At 40.0% G+C, this 25,859-nt stretch overlaps 1 protein-coding gene across 1 annotated transcript in view; it reads right to left on the reverse strand.

The window, feature by feature from the left end:
- Positions 1-23,481, reverse strand: part of NCKAP5 (NCK associated protein 5) — a 964,576-nt gene extending 941,095 nt beyond the window's left edge. Inside the window, exon 1 of the mRNA XM_077861464.1 lies at positions 23,139-23,481. The gene's annotated coding sequence lies outside the window, so the exon portion shown is untranslated. The remainder of the gene's footprint in view (positions 1-23,138) is intronic.
- Positions 23,482-25,859: the final 2,378 nt, after the last annotated feature.

Consider the following 25,859-nt stretch of genomic DNA (forward strand, 5'->3'; position numbering starts at 1 on the left):
CTCCTGGACAATGAAGCTCCGTTTACTTCTCCGTACATAATGGCACTCAATAGATACTTGTTAACCCACTATGACTGTTATGAAACAAACCAGGATATTTTTCAAAAATAAACATGAGTCAATGTCATTTACCAAACACATTTTAAATGTCCTTTAAAGATAACACCATTACAATGAACCTTTAATTCATCACTAAATTCAGATGGTTAAATAGAGGGCAGTAATTTCTACAAACAATTTTTCTCTTAAAGCTGAAAAACATTTTAAAGACTTGATTCAAGTGAACTCAGCAACATCTAGGACCAGGTCCTGTGGACCACTTATCTGGTCCAGGGGTTATTCAAGTGTCCAGGGTTGGGTACTGGGTTTAAACTAGCAAATGACACACTTATGCAAAGATCGGCTTTTGTGTTGCCTTTATCAACAGAGAAAAGCACAAATCAAAAGATCATAGACTTGAGAATTGAAAGAAAATTAAGAAGATAGGGGGTCCAGCCCTTCACCTCCAGGGAAGTAAAGTACCATTTTACTGATCAAACAACTAAGACCCAGAGTGCTCTGATCATTTTTCCAAGGTGAATGTTGAAGAGGGGTTGGGGGGAGAGGGGGCAAAGTTCTGGTGGTGATGAGACCTACAGTTCTCTGGTCTTCCAGGCTGGCATTCCTTTTGCTGCATCACATGCAAGTTTAATAAATTCCTCAAATCCCTAGACTCAGGATTATCAAGATGACTTAGGCAAACAGTAGCCCCTATCCCAGGCTTTCCTATGTCCTGGCTCAGGAGCAATGATTTCCTGCCTGTGCCACCAAAGCCTCCATGTCCTTCCTAAAAGGCTCTCTCTGAGCAGTTTCCATCTGTAGAGTCTGGTTCTGGGCTGACATGGCTCATGTCTTGTCTTTTCCTAATGTCCCACCGACAGGAGTTTTTTTGAAAACAGACTGTGTCATGTTCACAGAACCATTCTAGTGTCCATCACAATACCAGGCGCATAGTAGGTACTCCTTAGTTTTCATGAATGATGGGTGCCTCAGTGGGGCTGAGCTGCCATGAGGAGTAGTTTGATCTGTGAACTTGGTAAAAGAACCACCTGCCATAATCCGCATCTTCTTTACCATCACAGAGTTTCCCAATTAGCCTCTTTTCAATACCCTAGGAGTGCCACAGCCTTCAACTGGGGTCTTGGACAGACTCATGCATCACATAGCAGAAGCATAAGGCTTGGCAATTCAACTGAGTTACCACTCCAATTCAATCAAAGCTGCCTTCAGCTGAGAACTTTAACTTAGGCAGACATAGATCATTATTCACTCATTCAGCCCTTTCTTTGGGCTCAACTCCCACATTTCTAAATGAGGATATTATTTACTCCCACAGCTAGTGAGATCATGGCAAGCTTATGAAGAAATATTCTCCCAAACACAGCACTATCCTCGATATCCTCCATGTGGTTTTATGCTACTATGATATCATTCACTTTTCCTAGTCTGCAGATTTCCACACAAATACCTAGTTTTAAGGTCCTAGTATAGTCAATGAAAGTAAGCACAATATAGGCGCTTTTTTCTAGAGATGAAATTATATTACATCAATATAAACTGTTGTGTCCACATTGAGAATTCATTTCTGACTTAGTTTTGCTTCTCTAATATGATCTTAAGAGTGCAAACACTAGCCTAGAACCAGGGGTCAAAGTGAACATCAGGAGAGAACAGAGCCTAATAGAGTTAGAAGTTGAACTTTCCACCCTACTGCTGATCACTCTCAACAACTTTTCCTTAGACGACACACTGAGATCAGCACTGGTCTGAGACAGATTTGGAAGCAAGTCTTAGCAGGGAGTCTCACCAATCCAGATTCTCATAGCCCCTACCTCACCCTCCCTTCCCCAAACCCAGCAGGGAACCTGATCCCAAAGGTCTGGGAAAGGGCCCTAAGTATCATCCTTTAAGTAATGGGGAATACAACAGTGGCACTAACAGGGAAAACTGCAGCTGCCAAAATCAGAAGCAGCTGCTGAAATTTAGTAGCCAGAGAGATTGGCAGCAGGAATTCAGAGATCCCATCTGTGAGACAGCAGAGCGGAGGGAGGTCTCTAAGGTACTTAGGGAGGAAGAGCTTGGAGAGGATCAGCCTGTGCACAGGTCCAGAGGGCAGCTAGGACCACAGAGGACAGAGTTTAGCAACCAAAGTAATAATCCGAGCCTGGAAATCATAGCATTCACAGGGGGGCCTCAGCTGCTGAATCTTCCCCACTCTGAGAAGATAGCTAGCTAGTTGTTAGATAGATATTTATTCTCATCAATTTTCAAAGGTTCTAATGTATCTCCCTCTCTTTTCAAATGCAACATACACCATAAAAGTAGAAAAACAGCATATTAAAAATCATGTATTTGGGTTGTAGAGTCAAACAGAACTGCGTTCAAATTCTGAGTCTTAACCACCTCTTAGTTAATTGACCTTGGACAAGTGATTCAACTTCACTAAGCCTCAATTGCCTCATCTGCAAAATAGCCATTTTTTTGGAGGCTTTTGAGGAGGAAACCCATTCTATACATATTTTTTATTCAATCAGGAATAATGATTACTGCTCAAAAGGAAAATACCCATTGAGAACTTTCTTACAAATTAATGACTGCACTTACTTATCTTTCTTAAACTTGGCTTTTCTCTCCCCTGTACCTCAGGAAAGCTGTTATTTCCAGAATGCACAAAGCACCTGACACAGGATAGACACTAATGCACTAGCTATTACAGTTTGCTGTTAGCATAGTGCTTGGCACACAGTAGGTGCTCAATAAGTCCTAAAGGAATCCCACCATCAGGATTCAAACTAACAGAACTGAAAAGTGGGATGGAAGATTGTTGCTTGGGGTATGGGGTCTGGAAAGTAGCCATCAGGAGAGGAGAGACAAGCCCAATTGATCATGAGAAACAGTAAAGACGACTCCCCTCCTCCACCACACTCTCTGCTACTCCAGAGTTCTATCTCCTTCCAGGCAGAGATGGCACTGAAAAGGCTCTTGTTGTCTTAATGAAGCAAGGCATTATTATCAGCAATTGAAGTCCAAATTGAAATAAAAAGATTCAAGTGTAGGACTGTCTCCATCAGACTGGACTCTAAATACAAAGAGGATTTTACTTACATTTTCACAACGGGAGATGTCTTTTATTTCTCCTTGGATTCAAATCTTCATACATAAGAGACATTTTCCCACCCAATTTTCTCATGACCACCCCGCCATCACAAAACAACTTTGTCTCCCTGTGACATCAGCACAACACACCTCATTGTGTACCCTGAATCGTTTCCCCTCCTCCCCCTTCTCCATCCTGCTAAGTAAGTAGGAATAAGCCTGGCCACTGAGCTACTGGTCAAGGGTATCTGTGCTGGGGATGGAGATACGCGTGGGCTACATGTTAGCCAGGCATTCACGAACAATGTTGATAGTTCAAACCACTGAATATATATTTATAATGCACGTGCATTACCCCTGAGTGAATCAATGATTCAATGATTACTGCTCAAAAGGAAAATACTCTTTAGGCATGCAGCCTTTGGGAACTTCTTACAAATTAATGACTACACTTATTTATCTTTCGTAAACTTGGCCCTTCTCTCCTCCTGTCCCTCGGAAAGCTGTTCTTTACAAATACAAAAGGTGAACATCTACTTTCTCAGAAAAATCAAGAGACATTGCAGCCAACAGTTCCAAGGATGAGAAAAACCACAGCAGTGCTTGATATGACAACAAATTAATGCTTTTCATGGTGCCTAGCAACCTTCATCCTAAATGTATGTAATTAAAATAAGAACCTGCTGTTACTTTGCAGTGTGGTCAGAGATAGTTTTATTGAGAGCAGATCACACCAACTGAGTGCTCTGTAAACTGCAGAAAGTAGAGAAGGGGGCTGGGAGAGGCCAGAAGGAGAAGGTCCTAGAAGCGCTGAGTCAGAGCTCAGCTATTTGGGGGATTCCACTCTCCTCCCCACGGACTCATAGAACAGAAAAGACAACCAGTTCTGACCCCTGACGATAAACAAGGGAAAGAACCCAGAACTCCACAGAATTTTGATGGATTAAAGAAGCCCTAAAAAGAAATACCTTAAAGAGTTGGAAAGTTCAGAATAAAGGCAATAATAATAGAAATGTGAGGGCAGGGCTAAAGCCATGATTTGGCTGACAGCCCTCCCATAACAGAGCCCATCATCAACATTCCCCTTCAACCCTCTGCATTCAGCTGATGTCGAAGGAGGCAAACACTCCCTGTGCGTCCCCAGCTGCTAGAACGGGGCAGGGTCTTTAGGATCATTTGGGACTGGAAGGAAAGTCAGGTTTAAGATTATAAATTGGCTGATGAGCATCCACATGTGAGTTATGAAGACTTGACTGTGGCCCCTGGGGTACCCCAGGAATCACTAGCAATTGGAAAACACACCCCATAAGCCTGTATTTAAAGTGCAAAGGGAGCTGGGAAGTAGTGGTGTGTGAAACACGGCTCCTGACCACAGGGAGATTATAACTGCATTAGAAAAACAAGTCGTGTGAAATAATGAAAGGAATAAGAAATAATGAAATAGAAAGATGAAGACAGCTTGGCTCTGTGGCTCATTGATAAGAAGAAAGCGATGAGAATAGCAGAAGAAAGAGTGGTTTCTCTGCTGTCCTGAGAGTGGGCATTTCCAGCATCCTCGGCCCTGTTATTCTGGAGGATTCCTCACTGTGTGTGACACGGATGGGCTGGAGTGGACCTTGGCCCGCTGCCCACACGGCGTGGGCACACAACTCTAGCTCATCCAGCCAGAGGCTCCCACCTGTTTCCGGATGCAGGCGTGTGGAGGCAAAGACTCGGGCACAATCAGGCACGCTCATGGTGTCTTCGGTAGTGTTCTGCAATGGCTCTGATGTCCTGGTCTTACTTCCTTTTGCCCAAGACAGTTTCTAGCAGCCTATTTCTGAGCTACTGGACTTGCCCCGGTTGCAGTTTGCAGGCTGGTTCTCCAATCTCCTGCTCCCTCTCTGAGCCTCTGACTGTGCAGCTCCTTAAACCAATTTCTGTGGCTTTGACCAAAAATACTGACTTCTACAGCCATCCTACTTGTAGGAAATTCCCTTGTTTCTAGTGTACTATTATTAGCTTTTAAAAAATAAGAACTGTGCTTATTCATCTCTCCTAGCCCTGGAGCTCTTGGCACGGATAGCTCCTTAGGAAGAATAAGATTAATTGAAAAAAAAAAAAAAACCCTTAAAGGCATCAAATGAGCAATAAGTACTCTTTTGTGTGTGTTTGTTCTACTACTATATGGCACGTCATAGATGTTCATTTTGCTATTGTGGGAAGAACCCTGCCTTTAGAGTCAAATCAAATTTCACTTCTTCCCTGGAATCCCTTAGGGTGCTCAGACAAGTCACTTACCCTCCCTGAGCCTCCATTTCCTCATTTGCAAAGAGGGATTATAATTCTTAACTCCTCAGACTATTGTGAAAATTAAATCAGACATTAAATGAGATGATAGTCTTTTCAATGAATGGTACTGAACAACAGAATATCTGCCTGTAAAAGAATAGAGTTGACCTTTACTTACCTCCCACCATTATATATAGATGGCCTCCAAAGGGATCCCAGAGCTAAATGTGAGGGCCAAAACTGTAAAAATTCTTAGAAGGAACATGGAAGTATCTCTTCGTGGCCTTGGATTAAGCGATGGATTTTAGAGGAGATAAAGTACAAGCAATACAAGAAAGAAGCAGATAAATTGGACTTCAACAAAATTAAGAACTTTTGTGGGTCAGAGGACAGCAACAAAAAAAAAATGAAAAGACAAGCCACAGAATGGGAGAATATATTTGCAAATCACACATCTAATAAGAATATACTGGGGTGTCTGAGGTGAATGAGAGTGACTGGTAAGAGTAGATGGCTACAGTGGCCCTTGGCCCCCCGCCTAGGGTAAGAGTAGAGGGTTCCTTTCTGAGGTGACAAAAATATTCTAAAACTATATAGTGTTGATGGTTGCACAATCTGTACACATACTAAAAACCATGGAACTATACACTTTAAATGGTATGTAGATAATATCTCAATAGTTACAAAAAATTCAATGAGACGGTGCTAAAATGTCCACGTCTAACCATTGCCCACAAATACACACAGAGTGAGGGCTTAAAATATTCTAGATTGTGTTGCTTTTATTTATGATGATTGATTAGGCAGCAAGTGCTAGAGAGAGTGACTAATGGAAGATGCTTCAGGCTGAGTTAGTACAAGAATTCCTCCTATCCAAAGCCATTGGACTGAGACATTCTTTTATAAGGATCCTCCAGATGTCTCACAGGGGCTGTACGCTGTGTTCACGCGTGTTTCACCTGTGTTTGAACCTGTCACCACTGTATGCAGTGCCCCCAGTGGGCCTGTCCTTATTGGCCTTTATCCCTTCAGTCAAAATGCATTTAAAATGCTGAGGAAGTGCTCATTCGCCTCTCTTATGAGTTGAATTCTTTCTTGTGGCCTCACCTTTCAGCACTTTTTTCTCACTGCTGACTTATGTGGAATGAATTTACCACAAAATTCAATTCTTGATATTCAGATTATTTGCATAAAGTCAAGGGTTTGTCTGCTTTTTTTAGGGGGGGGGGGTTGTTGTTCATTTGCCTGTTTTTCTTAAAAGCATAGCAAAAAGATTAGGAGAGTACACACCAGAATTATAACAATGAGCATCTTTGGGTAATGGGATTATTTATAACATGTTGTCCTCTTTCATATACTTTGTGGCATTTTCCAAAAATTCTATAAAAAAATCATTATTTAAAAACACAGTACACAGTAAAACATTGCATATTTAAAATGTTAAAAATTAGGGGTACGTGGGTGGCTGGGTTGGTTAAGCATCTTCCTTCAGCTCATGTCATGATCTTAGGGTCCTGGGATGGAGTCCTACATCGGACTCCCTGCTCTGTGGGGAGTCTGCTTCTCCCTCTCCCCTCCACCTTGCTTATGATATCTCTCTCTCTATCTCTCAAATAAGTAAAATCTTAAATAAATGTTAAAAATTAGCCCCAAGATGGTTTATGAAGATAATTATTTCCAAAGTTAAAATGCCCCAAAGATGTATTAGAATGTCCTCTAGAATTAAGGTATATGTGTGTGTGAGAGACAGAGACAGAGACAGACAGAGACAGACAAAGAGTCAGATTTATATACATTTTACCGCAGTGGCAATGGTTGCTGTGGAATTGGGGGGACACGTCCTTGCTAATTTCAGGTCTAGGCAGTAGGCTAATGTTTGTTCCAGTTTGTAGATTTAACATGATAATTTCCACCACTGTTCATACATCTTTTAACCTTTCCCTCGCACCCTTTCCTTGGACTCTTACAGGCAAAGGAAACCTGAGTGATTTGTATCACCAAGCCACCACCCCTACATTTACAGTCTCACAAAAAATTCTAGTCTAGACAATAATTAAAGTCAGAAATGTAGCTTAATTAAAGCACATCTTTCCCAAGCCCCGAGGGCCATTCCTCTGTGCTCACATTCAGCAGTCTACTATTTATGTAGGTTGTTCTGGGGGTTCACGTGGAGGTATCCTCTCAGACACACCCTTGTCTTCCTACCTCTTAGAAGGAATGTGAGAAAGGACCAGGGTCAGAGAGGGCTCATTTACGTGGGTGTGAAGATGAAAGAGGGATGTTTTCCTAAATATGTAAAGGACAAATGTCAAGAATCACAGTGGCATAATCAGCACATCAAGAAAACAGAAACGGAGTTTGATCTATCAGGAGCTCTGTAAACGCTCAAGACAGAGTATGTCCCAGAAATCACAAACCAGCAACTCCAGGAGTTTTGATGGCCTTCAGATAGATTCTAGTTGACCTACAAATTATTATTTTAAAATTACAGCTAGCATTTCAAATGGGGAGATGTATGTAAAAATCAGATTTCCAGCTTTTTAAAAATAATTTGAAAAACACACACAGAGCCAACTCTTTCTGGCAACAATTGCTGGTGCTGAGGAACAGCTACCTCCTCCCGGCATTCAGCAGGACACACTCCCCAGTTCACCCACATCCTCATGAATCCCTGCCGCTCTGACACAGTGAGATCCAGGGGCAGTCCTATTTATTAGCATGCAATTGATTTTGTTTTTCTCACTCCTGCCAGGCTTCTATTTTTTTTATATTCACCTGCGTGACCTTCACAGACATTTGGGTTTAAGACCCCACTCACCTCCCACTCACTCCTGAAACACTACCCTTGGCCTATGCCTTACCGAAGTCACTCCTTTGGCTAGAATTCCTCTTTCCTTTCAGCTCACTGGTGCCTTGTTAGAAAATGCATCCAGGTTCAATCTTGGAACTACCTTAAAGTCATCATAAGCTTTTGAGAGAAGAATAGAATGATAATATGTAGAAAAACAACTGCATTTGGAGGCAGTTGTTGTAAACTTGGATTCAAGTCCCAGAAATAAATGGATTGTTAGAAGCATGTGGGTTCAGATCCCAGGTCCTTGAATTTCTAGTTTGAGATCCTAAGCAATGTATTTAACCTCTCTGAAGCTCTTTCCTTATCTGGGAAATGTAAATATTTACCCTGCCTGACTCACAGGGTTGTTGTGAAAACCAAAGACTATAATCTAAGAAGGTGAGAAGACTAAATCAACTTAAAATAATTTGAGGGTATGGGGGGAAGGGATAAATTATTAAATTACTTTGGATGGTTTGGCAAAAAACACACCTTACCAAATTTTCCAAATGTGCTCTCTGAAAAAGCAAACAAGATAATATGATTCATCTAAGCCTGTGGGTCATTTACCAAATGTATAGAAGTGTTTTAAGAGTCTAGATGACTTTTCTCTATAACCCTCTGGGAGACCCAACTACCTACACTTCTTCCTGTCACAGTGTCTACACTGCCCACTGGTAAACAAGTGCCCATATATAAGCATTTTGTAATTGGTTCATGACATATATCTGGTATGTACAATATATACTCTACTGTGTGTATTTATAGGTGTACCTATGACATTTTGATCTGTGGGACCTAAAAAAGAGAGATTATGTAGAAATTGGTCACAAAACAAGTAACTCTTTTAAATTGTTTAAATTTTTTTCCAAATACAAAAATGATATTTATTATAAATACTTTGGCTGTGGCCATAATTCTTGTTGTATGTATGTGTCATAGATAAACACTGTTAACATTTGATGAATTTCTTCTCCAGTCTTTTCTCTATGTATTTTTTATTTAATTTACTATTTTTTCAAAAATCACTATTTTAACTGGCTATATAATATTTCATTTTATGAATGTATTATTTTATTTCTTGGATTACAATGGTGAATGGTGAAGGTGCATTTTACTTATTATGCTATTAATATATAAGAATTAAAGATAAATTCAGTAATACAAAAAGATACAATAAGAAACAAGTTATCTCATGTTAGTGGTAGGACTTTCTTTTTTTTTTAAGATTTTTATTTATTTATTCATGAGAGACACAGAGAGAGAAAGACAGAAAGAGGCAGAGACACAGGCAGAGGGAGAGGCAGGCTCCATGCAGGGAGCCCAATGTGGGACTCGATCCCGGGACTCCAGGTTCACGACCTGGGCTGAAGGCAGGCAGTTAACCACTGAACTACCCAGGCCTCCCAGTGATAGGACTTTCAAACTTTTGTTTGTATGCACATATATGCAGATGAAGATTTGCATTTTTAAAAATAAGTTCATGATACACATTTATTTTTAGCCTACATTTTCCACTTCCTGTATCATAGGATCATCCCTATCAACTAGATCTACATCAATTTTTCTTGTTTGCTTGTTTGTTTATTGGGAGAGAGAGTGTGTGTGTACATGCACAAGCTGGGGGAGGGGCAGAGTGAGAGAGAGAGAGAGGCAGAGAATCTCAAGCAGACTCCAAACCCACCATGGAGCCTGATGTGGGGCTTGAGCCCACCAACCCAAGATCATGACCTGAGCTGAAATCAAGAGTTGGTGGCTTAACAGACTCAGAGTCAGGCACCCAGGAACCCCTTGATCTACATTAGTTTTTAATGGCTATATAGTATTCCCTCATGTGGTTGTACTATCATGTATTTAACAATCACCTACTAATGGGTTTTGGATTATTCTCAGTTTTCACTAGCATGAGTGTAACTGGTAAATATCCTATACATGTCCTTTGTAGACTTGTTGATTATTTTTAAAATACAAGCTTAGAAGTGCACTGCTGAGTCAAAAGTATGCTCTCTCCCATTCAAATTTCTCCCCCTCCACATTTGTGCCAATTACACTCCAATGAAGAGTAAATGAGAATGCCTGATTTCTACCTCCTCATCAATGGAACAGTTTCATCTTTCCTAATAGTTAAAATAATATATCATTATTTTCATTTGTATCCTTTGATTCCTAATGAGAATGAACATCTGTTCAAATGCTTCTTAGCCATTTGCATTTCTTTTTGGTGAACTGCATTTCATTTCCATTAACCATTTTCTATTCGGGGACATCATCTTTTTCTTGTTGATTTACAAGAGCTCTCTCTATTCCATGATGTATTTGATCACTCTTCTATTGATAGATAGTTGTTTTCCATATTTTATTACTATAAATATAGTAATGAATATTTTTATAAGTAGGTATTTGTCCACACCGCATATTATTTCTATTGAACAGATAAAATTAGAATAGATTAAAATACTCTAACACATGTTGCTAAAAGGCTTTCCATAAAAGTCATGCCAATTTTTACTCCCACCATCAGATTATGAGAAAACCTACCTCAGAGCAACCCGTTTCAAATCCAATCAGAGCATTACAATAGGATGCAGATCCAGACATAAAAGAGCATGACTTGTAAATCACAGAGGCAGGTGACAGTCCGTCCTGCTATAGGATTTCTAAAAGCCAGGAAAGAAGAGGAGGACATGGACATTTTGGTAGAACTGAAACGGAGAGGCATATAATCTTTATTTCTTTTAGAATATGGCCTAAACCTATCATCTTCACAGCTCACTGAAATTACATGATTGCTGCTTATTGATAATAAGAAACCTGATTAACACATTCAACTTCCAACCTTTCCATATTCCTCCAACTAAGTCCAATCACTTATTGTGCAGATACCTGTCTCTCTTAGAAATGCACAAATGCCAACGAATCCAAAGAAACAACACAGCCTCTTCCCGGTGAGGAGGTGAGAGTAGGGACTCCTGAAGCCAGACCTGGATGACAGGATAGAGTAACAGTTCTGTGCCTTGCCAATCAAAGTACAGAAAAGTGTTTTAGACAGAAATTTAAGCCAGTGAAAACATGCATATTTTACTCATTTGGCAAGTAAACAAATGAAACACTTTGCAACACCAAACTCAAATCAATGCTCTTCCAATAACCAAAAACCAGCAGGTTCTCGGTTTGAAGTACTTTTCCCAGTGAACAAGTCACACCATCTGGCATAAATTATAGCACGTGGCGGAATGGCAGCAGCAAGCAGGCTGGTAATGTCTAATGCAGAGAGCTGATAAGAAATGTCTAATTAATGGTTCTGAAGTACTTTCAGGTATAAATCTAATAACAACATTAACTAGCATCATCAGCCAGTTAAGGCAATTAAGAATTAACAGCCTATTTTTCTTCTTTCAAACACAGGTTATCACAGCAAAAGAATCCTAAGAAGCAAAACTTCACCAGTAATATATTTTTGTTGTCTGTATATTTTTAAATATAAGCTATAATTTATATATAAATGAAAAATTCAGTTCTATGTCTTTTCCATTATAATTTGGCTGATTTTATTTGTTCTTCCCACCTGTTACTGGTTATGGATCATATTATAATAACCATTTTTTTTTTTTTTTTTACCATTTTCTTTTTTTGTAAGATTTTGTTTGCTTAATTCATGAGAAACACACAGAGAGAGGCAGAGACATAGGTAGAGGGAGAAGCCGGCTCCTCCTTACTTGGAGCAGAACTCAATCCCAGGACCCCGGGATCATGACCTGAGCTGAAGGCAGACACTCAACCACTGAGCCACCCAGTTGCCCTATATTCACCATTTTCTAACCAAAAGCATCAAGCTCACCATGAAGACTCTACTACACATCATGACAGTTTCTTGCAAATGGTGTTATCTTTGTCTTTTGTTTAAGTAGGAACATTTCAGAGTCTAATTATTAATGGTACTGCTCTGTTGTGTTTCATTCCATTTGGTTCTTAATCCCCCCTGGGACTCTGACGATTCCAGGGACTTCTAAATCATTTTACTAACTCAGACCCCTTTTCTATACTCCAAGCATGTGCTTCTCAATACTAATTGGTAATTTCCACCTAATATCCTACACATAGCTCAGCCTCACATACCCAAAGCCCAGCTCTCAAAGTTCCTCTACTCCCACCTGATAAAAGAAGAAACCTACTTCTTCTTTTATCTCTTAGTTAATGATGTCACCAGCCTGAGTCAGTGAAGTTCTAAAGGTCAGCCACCTCTTTCTCCTTTCTCACATCTCTTCCTCCTTCTACATCTATCTATCTCTGCTGACCCAGTTTTAGCGTGCCTGATCTATCTGCCAAACTGTCTCCATACTATGATATTGGTTTGTGTCCACCTCAATTCTGGGGAGGGTGATCACCACTGCTTACTTACTGCTACCATCCCCAGGCTTTCCTCTACCTACACCTTGACAGGGCCACCAACAAGCTGTTTCAGAAATAATGATACTATCACATCTTTGTTCTTCTTAAAGCCCTTGCTCATTTCCCATAGCCAACAGTATAGAACTATTCCTGGATGAAGATGTATTTGTCAGTGCAAGGGAATAAAACACATTTAAGACTGTGATTGCTTGATTCACAATTTTAAAACATTTGACTTGTGGCATACGGACGTCTATTTGCACTCTTGTCTATTGCTCAGAAATGAGTAAGGTGAACCTAACTCAGAGGAGTCCAGTAACTCTGATTTTCCCCTTAGCATATTTTATAAATAACAGATTTATTGAGATATAAATCACATACAGTAAAATTATCTTTTTCAAATAAAGAGCACAATTCAATATTTCCTAGTATATCCATGGACATGTGCAAACATCATCAATATCTAATTCCAGAATATCTTATTACCCTCCCCCCAAAATGCCGGGTTCCAGAATATTTTATTACCCTAAAAAGAAACGCCATGTTAATTACCAATCACTCCCCAATCTCTCTTTTTCCTAGCCCCTAACAACCACTAGTCTAATTTCTATATGTATTTGCCTATTTTGGACATTTCAGATAAAATGGAATTATATAATATGTGGCCTTTGGTGTCTATCTTCATTTGTGTAGCATAATGTTTTCAAGGTACATCCACATTTAGTATGTATCAGTATTTAATTCCTTTATATGGCTTGATATTATTCCATTATATGGATATACCACATTTGTTTATCCATTTATCAGTTGGTAGACATTGGGTTTGTTCCACTTTTTGGTAATTATGCATAATGCTGCTAAGAACACTCATGTACACATTTTTGTATGAACATATGCTTACAATTCTCTTGGGTATATACTTATGAGAGGAATTGCTGGGTCAAACAGGAAATCAATTTTTAGCACTTTGAGAAACGGCCAAATCTTTTCTAAAATGGCAGTACCATTTTACATTCCCTACCCGCAATATATGAAAGTTTTAATTTCTCCACATCCTTGCCAACATTTATTATTGTTTATTTTTTCTAATTACAGTCATCCTAGTAGGTATGAAGTGGTATCTTATTTGGTTTTGCTTTGTGTTTGCTCTAGTGACTAATGATGCTAAGCAAATTTTCATTAGTTGTTTATCTTCTTAGGAGAAATGACTTTGAATCTTTTTCACATTTTTCAAATGAGTTACTTTTCTTCTTGTGAGTGAGTGGCAGGAGTTCTTTATATATTCTGGTTGAGTAATATTCCATTCTATGGAATACAAGTTTCTTCTCAGATATATGCTTTGCAGATACATTCTCCCATTGTGTGGGTTGTCTTTTCACTTTTTTGAAGATGTCCTTTGAAGTACAGAAGCTCTTAATTTTTATGAAGTCCCATTTAACTTTTTTTTTTTTTTTGCTTTTGTCATTTGCTTTTGGTGTAATATCTGAGAAAACCGCCTAATCCAAGATCAAAAAGATTTACTCCTATGTTTTCAAGAGGTTTTTATAGTTTTAGCTCTTACATTTATCTAGGTCTGTGATTCATTTTGAGTTAATTTTTGTATAAGGTCTGAGTTCAGGGTCCAACTTCATTCTTTTACATGTGGATATCTATCTGTTCCAAAGCCCTTATGTTAAAAAGACTGTTCATTTCCACTGAATTGCCTTAGCACACTTTTCAAAAATCAACTGGCCATAAATAGGAGGGTATATTTCTCAGTTCTATTCCACTGATATATAGATCTAGTCTTATGCTAGTGATAACACTCTTTTTTATTATGGTTGCTTTTAAAATCAGGAATTAGGGGGTACCTAATTCTGAATGGCTCAGTCGGTTAAGCTTCTGACTCTTGATTTCTTTTTTCTTTTTTTTTTTTCGACTTAGGTCATGATCTCAGGATTGTGAGATCGAGCCCTATGTTGGGCTCCAAGCTCAGCATGGAGTCTTACTTGAGTTTCTTTCCCTCTGCCCCTCCCCCAGCTCATGCACTTGCCCTCTCTCTTGCTCTCTCTCAAATAAATAAATCCTTAAAAAAATAAATCAAGAATTAGAAGTTTCAACTTTGCTTTTCTTTTCAAAATTGTCTGTACTATCCTGGGTCACTTGCATTTTCATATAGATCCTAATATTAGCTTGTCAGTTTCTGAAAAAAAATCAGCTTGAATTTTGATGATTGTGTTGAATCTGTAGATAAATTTCAGATAATATTGCTATCTTAACAATATTAAGTCTTCCAATGTGCATGCATAGGGTATCTTTCTATTTATTTAGGTCCTTTATAATTTCATTCAACAGTAGTTTTCAGTGTACAAGGTTTGAACATCTTTTTTTTTTTAATTTCTTCCTAAATATTATATTCTTTTAGATGCACTTAAATTGCATTATTTTTCTTAATTTCAGTTTTGAACTATTCATTGCTGTTATATACACATACAATTGATTTCTGAATATTGATCTTGTATCCTATAACTCTGCTGAATTCATTTATTACCTCTTTTTTTAGTGGATTCCTTAGGATCCTCTCTGTACAAAACCATGTCAACAAATAGAGATAGGTTTTCCTCTTCATCTCAAACTTGGCATCTTTTCTTTCTTTTTCTTGTCTAATTGTTCTGGCTAAAACTACCATACAATGTTGGAGAGAAGTGGGAAGAGCTGACATCTTATCTTTTTCCTGATTTTAGGGGGAAAGGTTTTTTACTGTCAAATGCAATGTTAGCTATAAGTTTTTTGTAAACGCTCTTTATCAGGTTGAGGGGATTCTCTTCTACTCCTAGTTTATATAAAGTTTTCATCATCAATTTTTTATTCTATCAATGTGTTATTATATTACATTGATTATTTTTCATGTGCATAACTAGTCTTACATCCCTGGGATAAATCATCTTACTTAGGCCAGTGTATAATCCTTTTTATATATTGTTGATTTGTTTTACTAGTATTTTGTTGAAGACTATAGTATTTATATCCATAAGGCATGTTTTTCTGTAGGTTTTGTTTCTTGTATCTTTCTCTGATTTTGGTATCAGAGTAACACTGGCCTCATACAATGAGCTGAGAAATGCTTCATTCTTCCAAAACTCTCTTTTGGAAGAATTTGTGAAAGATTAGTATTAATTTTTCTTTAGATATTTGAATGAATTCATCAAGTAGCTACCTTGCTTGGGCCTTTTCTTTGTGCTATGTTTGTTGATTACTAATTCAATATTTTTAATTCATAAAAGTCTATTCATATTTTCTATTTGTTTTTTAGTCAATTTCAAGAATTTTGGATAAGAATTTTGTGTCTATGAATTTGTCTATTTCAACTACGTTGTCTAATATAACAATATACTTGGTTTAATACCTACTTTATTTCAGTATTATACATAAACTTTGCTTGATTATAGCTCTATTAACTACTTTGTCCTTTTGTTATCATACACATTACAAATTCATCCACATAGTTTTATGAAAAAAACTTACAGCTTTGTCTTATAGGCATCTTTTAAATCAGGCAGAAGATAAAAAGAGTTACAAACAAAAACACATTTGCCTTGTCTTTTATATTTTACTAATGTTCTTTATTTCTTTATGTGGGTTCAAATTAGTATCTAGTGTTTTTTCATTTTAGCCAGGCGATCTTCCTTTAGTATTTCATGTAGGAAAATTCTGTTAGGGGTGAATTCTATCCGTTTTCTTCATCTGGTAAGGTCTTCATTCCTCCTTCATTTTTAAAGAATAGTCTTGCTGGGTATAAAATTCCTGGTTGATGATTTTTCTTTCAGTATTTTGAATATGTCATCCCATAGCTTTTGTACTTCATGGTTTCTCCCATCCAAGTCCTAACCAGGCTCCACCTTGCTTAGCTTCTGAGATCAGATGCACGTTCAACTTCATGGTCTGATGAGAAATTGGCTGTTAATATTAATGAGACAAATATATACACTTCTGTCTTGCTGCTTTCCAGATTTTTTTTATTTTTGGCAATATGATTATGATGTATCTCAATGGATTTCTTTGATTGAACCCAACTTGGAATCCATTGAGCTGCTTAGAGGTGTAGATTCATGTTTTACAATATATGTGGGAAATTTTCAAGCCTTATTTCTTTAAGTACTCTTTCTGTCCCTTCCTATCTCTCCTTTCCTTCTCATACTCCCATTATGTTGATACACTTGATAGGCGTACCACTAGTCTCTGAATTTCTACTTACTTTTTTCATTCTCTTTTTCTTTCTGTTCATACATTGAATAATCTCATTTGATATGTCTTTAAGTTTTCTCATTCTTTTGCCTACTCAAATTTGCTACTGAATTGCACTAGTGAATCTTTCATTTTAGTTATTGTACTTTTTCAGCTCCAAAATTTCTACTTGGTTTTTCCCATGATTTATCTTTATTAATATTCTTCTGTTTGCTGAAACATTCTTCTTATATTTTATTACTTAAGTCATGATTTCCTTTAGTTCTTTGAACATATTTATGGACAAACATCTTTGTCCAATGAGTCCAATGTCTGGGCTTCCTCAGACATAGTTTCTATTGACTACCTTCCCCACCCCTCACCACCACCCCCGCCCCATCTATGGAACTTTTTTTTTTTTTTTTTTTTTGCTTTTCTTTTTGTCTCATAAACTTTTTGGAAGGTTGGACATTTAAAATAATATAACTCAGGAGTGCTGGCTGGCTCAGTTTGTTAAGTGTCTGCCTTTGGTTGGGATCATGAATCCAAGGTCCTGGGATTGAGCCCCACATTGGGTTCCCTGTTTGATGGGCAGCCTGCTTCTCCCTCTCCACCACTGGTGTGCACTCTCTCTCTATCTCTCTCTCTCTAATACATAAAATGTTTTAAAAATAAATAAATAAAAGAATATAATACATCAACACTGGAGATCAGATATCTCTCTGACCACTGTTTGTTGTTTCTGTTTGTTATTGTTGAAATTATTGTTGCTATTTGTTTAGGGACTTTTCTAATCCTATTCTGTAAGATCCATATTCTTTTTCATGCATGATAAGCTTAATGGTCAGCTAATAGATGGGCATATTTTTTTAAGATGCCTCAACAAAAAATCTCTTCCAGGCTTTGCTGAAGAGATTTCTGTGTATGGTGAGCCATATCTTCACTTTGCCAGCTATTTACAACTCTTTATAGCTTTCACTCCTTGTTTGTGCAGAGCCAGAAGAGCAACCATAGGTGAGAGACTAGGGCCTTTGTAGGTCTTTCCCAAGAATAAGTACACCTCTACACATGTGCATGTCTTTTATATTCCCAGGGAGATATGTGAGTTTTTCAAAACCCCGATGGACATCACATTTTCCAATTGTTAATTTAATTTTTTTTAAATTTTCATCCTTTTTGCCCCAACTCTTATTCCTGCTTGAAGCAGCTGCAATGTTAAACAACTGCTTTGATTGTTTTTGACAAGTGTCCCTGGAGAAAGGTTTTCTGCACTGAATGAGTTCTGAACCAGGTCAAATAATGACAAGACCTAGAAGTGGGAGTTCCTAGAGAGCCAACAGACAGGTCAAATCATGACAACTCCCTAGGAATAAGTCTCTTTGTGGAGCTCCAAATAGATTTTGACCACTCCAGTGGCTTCTAGGCTACTGTTTTTCAGAACTACCATGGATGGCAAAACTGCTCATTTTTAAAGCTCTGTCAAAGCTGGAAAGATGGGAATGAGAATGTGGCAAGTTAAATGACAGAGCTCGTGTTCTTACTGAAAGTCAGGTATTTTTTTTCTCCTGAATAAGTGCTCCTTGGATTGTTGCAAGCCTTTGTTTAATTTCCCAAGTTCTACAAATGTTGATTCAATCATTTTTGTTCATGTTCGCCTTGCTTTTATTAAGTAGTAGAATTTCAGAGGTATTTACTACACCATTCCAGAAATACTTCTCTTTCTCCTTAGCATTTTACAGCTACCAAAGTCAAGACTTTATGTGTTTTATCTCATCATATACATCGTTATCAAGTAATCTTTGTTGGGTACTCCAACCCTGGTCAGAGCCTCTTTTTTCAGAGGTATCTTTGAATCCTTTAAAATTTTTAAGTGTAACCATAATTTTCAACTTGTTTTCTGCCATCAAAGGACAAGTACAACTGCTACCAAATGTTAATGTGTTTAATAGAGATAAAATAAAGTAGAAGTTTAACCAAATAGAACACAAAAATTTGAAATTTTTAATCAAACATATAGTATGAGGCTGGAGGGTTGTGCCTTATAAATGATAGATTCTGTCCGTTAGAACTTTTTGTCCTTAAGAGCAATGTTTGATACCTTTAATCACTGTGGATCTAGACCTTTCCTACCCCTTTACATGCTCATTTATAGACACATAAATTCATTGTTGATAATCAGCAATGTTAGCAATGATGACCAAGGACCTGTACTGATGGCTAGATTTCACCTTGCTAAGACATAAAGCTGATAATGCAATAGATTGAGCTGATGATTAAATAATTAACCTATTAATTAATAGATGCACTAGGATAGAAACAAAACTGGAAGGTCTTAGGTGAAGGAACAACAACCAGAAAAATGTTATAACTACATGCTATAGTAGTTATAACATGGGTTATAACTACATGTTAATAGTACAAACTTAGGTTTTAGAAAGTTGTGGAATTGAATCTGGCTCCACCATTCATCAGTTCTGTGACTTGAGGAAGTCACTTTACCACACAAAGCCTCTGATTCTTTTCTGTAAATGAAATAACACCGACTTTATCAGGCTATTTTGCAGATTGAGCGAGTCAATGAATTTATAGCACTTACTGTAGTATATATCTAATCCCTTAGCAAATGATAATACTAGGAAGCAACCAGAATATTCCCATCCCTAAACAGATTGGCTCACTGCAGCTATATGAGTATGTTTCCATTTTGAAAAACAAGGTATGGTTCAAAAGTGAGAGTACTTACTGCCTGTGTGTAGTCTCCTGTCTCTCACCATAGAGACATGCCCCAAGCTGATTCATATCCATTAATCTCTCTCATGTATGCCCCATGCTACCCTCCTATAAACCACAGACTTCCAGGAAACATGCCATTCATTCACTCATGCCTCTATTCTCGTGGTCAACATTTATTGGGCATGTTACACATGCCGGGCACTAGTCTTGGCATTAGTATATGGTGATGAGCAAGCAGACAAGATTCCTGCCCTCATGGGCAGTAACTTCAAATAGGGGATGGGGGTAGATTCTGGTGACTCCAATAGAGTAGTAGAGACTAAAAAACCTAAGGCGGTATTACTTGACACTTTGATAGCTTAAGTTCTTCCACGATCCAGATTTCACCCAGGAGAACCTCCCCACACACATCAGTGGGATTTTAAATTCTGAGTAAAGATCATGAGATAGATGTTTCTACTATTCCTGTCAGAGGCTTATTATGCAGTCTCTTTAGCAAGGAGTATCCTGTCCTAGCTTCATATGATTCAAGAAACAGAGATTCTCACTTTGGTAGAAGAGATGATGGTGTGACCCTAGAGCTGGCAGGGGTGGCATCAGCTTCCCAATTCCAAACTTTGTACAGTGACAAACACACAGTGGCAAATTCTGTTGTGTCATTCTGAGCATTAGCTCAGAAGCTCTGTCTGCCTCCCAACTCCTACAAGATTGTATATGTCCCCTAAAACCAGTATGAAATCCCTTCCTCCTTAAACCAGCTGCAAGGGATTACATTATCTGTTACTGACTTCAGAGCACTACAGGGAAATAAATCGTAGAAAGATAAATAAATAAACAAGGCACACATTCCCTGTAAGAAGTGCTCTAAAAGAAGGGTGATGTAAGAAGAGGAAAGGTTTTTCCGAGGGAGTGGCCCCAATGTCTCCTTGAGCAAGTTAACTGAAACAGAGACCTAAGGAAGGGAAGGGCTAAGAGAAGAAGACAGGGAAAGAGATTTCCAGATCAAGCAAACATCAGGAGCAGAGGCCCAGATTCGGAAAAGAATTCCTTGTATTCCATCCTCAGCAAGAACAGCAGTGTGACTGGAAGTTGAGAATAAATGGTACAAGATGAGACTAGAAACCTAAGCAGATTCTATAGCTGCTCAGAGTGTGACCAGCAGCAGACTGGGCCACAACTATTTGCTGAGGATCCATAATGAGATTAGCCCAAAATATAAGAGTAAATGTTAGAAAATTTGTACCAATTTGATATTGTCACAGCAGTCGAGCAACACTTCTATCACATTTAATAAAGCTATCAGTCAAGAACACACTGGAAATTTAAACAAAAACAAAAAACTGGTCCTTCACCACAGAGAGTTTGAGAAGCACTGTTCTCCATGTCTTACCTCTCAAATTTACCTGCGAAGGGCCAGGTAGTATATGTCTCAGGCTTTGGTGGGCTGTAGGGACTCTATTGCAACTACCCACCCTTGCCGTGGTAGCACAAAAGTGGCCACAGGCAGTATGTAAATATAGAGGCATGGCTGTGTTGCAATAAAACTTTATTTATAAAAATACAGCATAGGCAGATTTGGGCCTGTCATGCGGTAGTTTATCAACCCTGTTCTAGGCCACAGTAAGGAGACTGTTGTACCCGATAAAGCCATAAATATAGCCGCTTAACCATTGTATGTTAATTATGCTTTGATTTAAAAAAAAAAAAAAAAACCCTTCCTGCTTAATTGAGATCATCCCTCACTCTTGATCCTTTCCCATCATGCCTGCAAGTATTTGTAAAGTCTTTGCTTCCATGACTCTAAGTCAGAAACAAATCTTGGGGCTCCTCCTAGCTCCAAATCAGCATGCTCCTCATGGTGACCCTGGAAATGAAGTCTCTGTTTAAGGGCAGGGTCCCCTTTTGTCTATTACCTGCATCCTCAAGGAATGAAGATGACAAGTTTCACCCTGTGTTGTCCTGATGAGCCAACCTACGGCCCCAAGGGGTCACAGCCTTACATTCTCCAGGACCTGGTCAAACCTAGGTCCACGTTGCTCTCTGAGTCATTAGGCCACCTCAGAGCCAATTTCCTGCAGCATACTACCCCATTTTTCTTCTGTACAAAGTTAGATTTCTAAGTCCCAATGTACTTCTGTGGCCACTGCCCATCTCTGGCTCTTTTGGTATGTCTGAAATGGTTGTGTTGGACAAGCGGCCCACCACATGTGTAGCCTTGTTTTCCTCTGGGCTCAGACACTGCCACAGGCAGGAGAGCTTTCTGCATTCACACATGTCTCCATTTACACAGCACCCACTTCATAAACACCGCCCAACCCCCGTACAGTAGAAGGCGTTATTCTCTCCCCCACCTGGAGCATAGACCGCTGTATGAGGAGGTGCACTCCTTCCAGTAGGTCTCACACACAGAGGGTATAGAGCGGACGCAGTTCTCGCTGAAATCTCTTTTATTTAAGATTTCTTTCACTGACTCATGACAAACTTAACGGGTTAAAAAAAAAAAAAAAACTCTGCTGTTGCAAGTTTCCTTAAAATATCCCTTCTGGGCCTACCACCGTTTATCTTGGCAGCAGGTAGCTTGGAGAGTTTTGGAAAGTCTCAGCTTGGCATAGCCTCAGAGCTACTGGCACATTAAAGATTAATAAAGCGCATTTAACTGAGCTCAGGACGCTGCAACGTGATCCTTCACCGTGAAATGTGCAAGATTCTTTGTTTGCAATGAACAAAACTGGAGCCAAAAAGGGCCTCCCGTGTCGAGCTAAGATAGGAAACAATCAGGAACTTTATGTGGCCTTCCCTGTAAATTGATGGGTAGGAATCAACGCCCCTGCTCAGCCACACTCTCGTACTTAGTTCTCAGGAATTTAAGATGGGCATCCGAGGACGGTGCACACACCTGGGCATCGAGTGAGCTGCAGAACCACCGACAGTCCTAGGGCGGCCGCCGCCTTAAGAGTGCACGAGACGGCTGCCTGCAAACAAAACTCCTAATCGAGCAGGTTCTCCAATCAAAGTCCAGATCAAGCAAAGCACTTCGAGAACGTTTTGGACACGGCTTTGGTAAAACGGAAGGCTTTGCGCCCGAGGGGGTATTCACCTGGGGAAGAAGCAAACGCCCCTCGCCTGCAGAGTGCGGGGCCGGCCGCGGAAGGACCGGGCGCCGAGTTGGATGGAAAAGGAAAAACTAAAGCAGCCCGTGCATCCGGAGGGTCGGTGCGCGAGAGGCCGCCCTCCGCTCTGCACCTCGGGACACCTGGACCCCCGCCACAAATGACTGGGATGGATCTGCGGGGGCAGACGCTGAAAAAACGTGTCCCTCGGGGTCGTGCAGGGCGGGGGGGGGGGGCACGTGCTGGCAACGCCGCGCGCCTGTTTGCGCAGCGCGAGCCCCGGTGCGCGGGGACCCGGCGGCGACCCCCGCGCAGCGCAGCGCAGCCCGAGCCCCAGCCCCAGCCCAGCCCAGCCCGAGCCCGCGGGGCGCCCCGCCGCTCCGAGCTCCGCGCGCACGCCGGCACCGGGGGGGGGGGGGGGGGGTGGAAAAAAAAGGAAGAGAACAAGAAAATTCTGTCCTTACCGAGGAGGCATAGGAGGCAGGGGCGGTGAGTGTTTCACGTTAGCTCACCCGGGGCTTTTTCGCTTTCATTCGGTCAGGGCTCTAACCGCTTAGTGATGCGAGGCCCCGGGGGTGCTCGGATCCTCCTTCGAGAGTTTTGATCCCTGGCCTCCCCAGCCCGGGTCTCACAAACACCGCTGTGTTCTGTCAATATTTGCATGCAGCACCACGTCGGGCAGCCGGCCAACCCCCGCAGTTTCAAGAGGCAAGGGGGGAAAACTGACACCCTAACCAACAGGCTGCCCTCTTTTGTGTCTTCCGAGGTGGCGCTCCAAGTGTCATCTTGGATTCCTACGGGAGCTAAAGCGACCCTCTTTTTTTTTTTTTTTTTTTTCTTTTTTGGTGACTTTCTCCACTGCACAACCCCTCACCCCACCCCACCCCACCCCACCCCACCCCACCCCCAAACGCCAGGCCCGGCTGCCCGAGCTGGGCTCCGCAAAGTTTGTGTTTTTGTCTCCCTGCCCCGAAGTTCTCCGCACAACCAACCGCCCGGCTTGCCTCTCCACCAGCTGCACTTTAAATGTATTTTAATTGGCTGGAATGTCGAAAGAATCCATTTGGCAGTCGTTTGCATGTGAAGCACGCCCAGGGCAGCTGAAAGAGGCCCCAGAAGCGGCCGATTACTTCATCAAAAGCTGCAGCTTGAATGCCATTGACTCCTACATAACTACAGTGAACTCGATTCTATAGGCAAGAAGGAGTAATTAATAATTTGCTGAGAAAATTCTTCATTCATCTAAGAGCCAAAAACGCAAAGGGGAGAAAAAAAAAATCCCTGCAGACACAACAGTTCTTATGAAAGGCTTGATTTATAGCCTCCAGTTCTCCTCTTCACAAACATTGACTTTGTATAGCATTACAGGAGGGGGTATAATGTATAATTCGGTTTGCCTGAAAAGTTAATTTAACTAATTTTCCTTTTGAATGATCCCCTGAGATCCATCGTTCTAGTACCTCTTTATACATTAGCCATATGCTACGATAAATATTGTCAATACTTGTGGCATTTCCTCATTCCCTGTATTTCTCTTGGTTGGTCGCAATAATTAGTTTGTGGCCTCTGCTGGATCCACTCACAAATAAATTCACTCTGAGTCAAAGTGGATAATCATCACTACGCAGAATCTACGAGACATATTCAAGTTTAAAACACTCAAAAACAAATGTCAGTTTAAACAGATTCTAATCGGTGTGTGGGGGCACATATACACACTCATATATATACATATATCCAAAAAATAATAAAATATATAAAATCACAAAGAAATGCAATAGCTTTTAAGTGGGGCTTTACCAATATTTTGCTGAGAAGCCTTTCCGATAGAATAGGTAAACTGGGTTTACAGATTTAGGAACCCTGGGAAGTGTATTTTGAAGAAACATCCTAGGTGACCCTGATCTCTACCCCTCATTAAGAACCCCTGGTTCAGAGTCAGAATATCTAGGAGGATCTTGGCACTTTAAGGACATCTCTCACTGGAAAGTATGAGCCAGAGAACATTGTCAAATCTGTTCTAATGCCTTTTCCTCACTTCAATAAAATTGTGGCTCTTAACAAGACAGTACAAGAGAAAGAATGGTGTACGCAAGTTGCTTGGGTGGATTTGTTGAATGGCTCAGAGACTTCAAAACAGCACCCAAAGCGAATGGGCTTCATTTGCAGAAAGGCAAAAGAGCAGAAGATTGGGAGAAAGGGTGGGGGCCAGTTCCATGGACACACAACCTAGATGGTCACACAGAGCGCCCCCCTCAGAAAGGAACTGCTCTTGAATTAATGCTGTGCTGGCACCATCTTGAAACTCTTGAAACTCCTGACTGTTGAGCCAGGAGCCCAGCATTTTCATTTTGCATTGGATCCAACAAATTATGCCGCTGGTCTTGACAGAGATAGTATAAATCTATCCATTTTCAACACATGGTTGGGATTGGCAAGCGCTGGGAAGACCATACTGAGGGTATAGGTAACGCGCTGCTTTTCTTCACGCCCAACATTCTACTTTAGATTTTGGAGCCACTGAGAGGATTGAAGAGGGTGACTTAGGAAGAAGAATCTCTCCAGCAAACACAGAGGGTGAGAGTGATATGGCAGGTTCTGACTGGTTTGCCCTGAACTGATGGTTGGTTCACTGCTTGCTATATGACCACACTTCATCTTACTGTTTCAGAGCGAACTTTTTCTTTCTCCTACAGCCAGTCCCCACCTGTCATTCTATGAGCAGAAAGCTCCATGTATAACTGTAATCCACCTTTAAATTATTCTAGAGTCTTGATTCATGGTTTGACAAAATTAAATTCAGGATTAAAGGATCAAAGGCACTGTTTGCCCACTACTGGGAGGTCCAGTGGCTCACAAGTTACTGGAGTTCCATGGAATGGAGACCCATGGGTCGTCTTATGCTCCCAAAGGCATTCTCTGAGACCAACCCTAACACCTGAATTTTCGCCTGCCTTGGCCTTAAGAGAAACTATACAAAGAAAATTTTTTTTTCTTCTAGAAAAGAAGTTGGTCTCAGATGCCAAAATGTTGCTGGCATCCTGTATGTGTTAGCTGGACTCTTAATGTGCTCTGATACTGATACTTAGCAAATAAAATAGATTTGCATTCTAGAAATAGAATTTACAGCTTAGCTGTTCCAAACTATTATTTTTTAAAAAGGATAACCACAGCAAGAAATGATT

Source organism: Canis aureus, chromosome 20 (genome assembly GCF_053574225.1).
Source record: "Canis aureus isolate CA01 chromosome 20, VMU_Caureus_v.1.0, whole genome shotgun sequence".
Classification (NCBI taxonomy): Eukaryota; Metazoa; Chordata; class Mammalia; order Carnivora; family Canidae; genus Canis; species Canis aureus.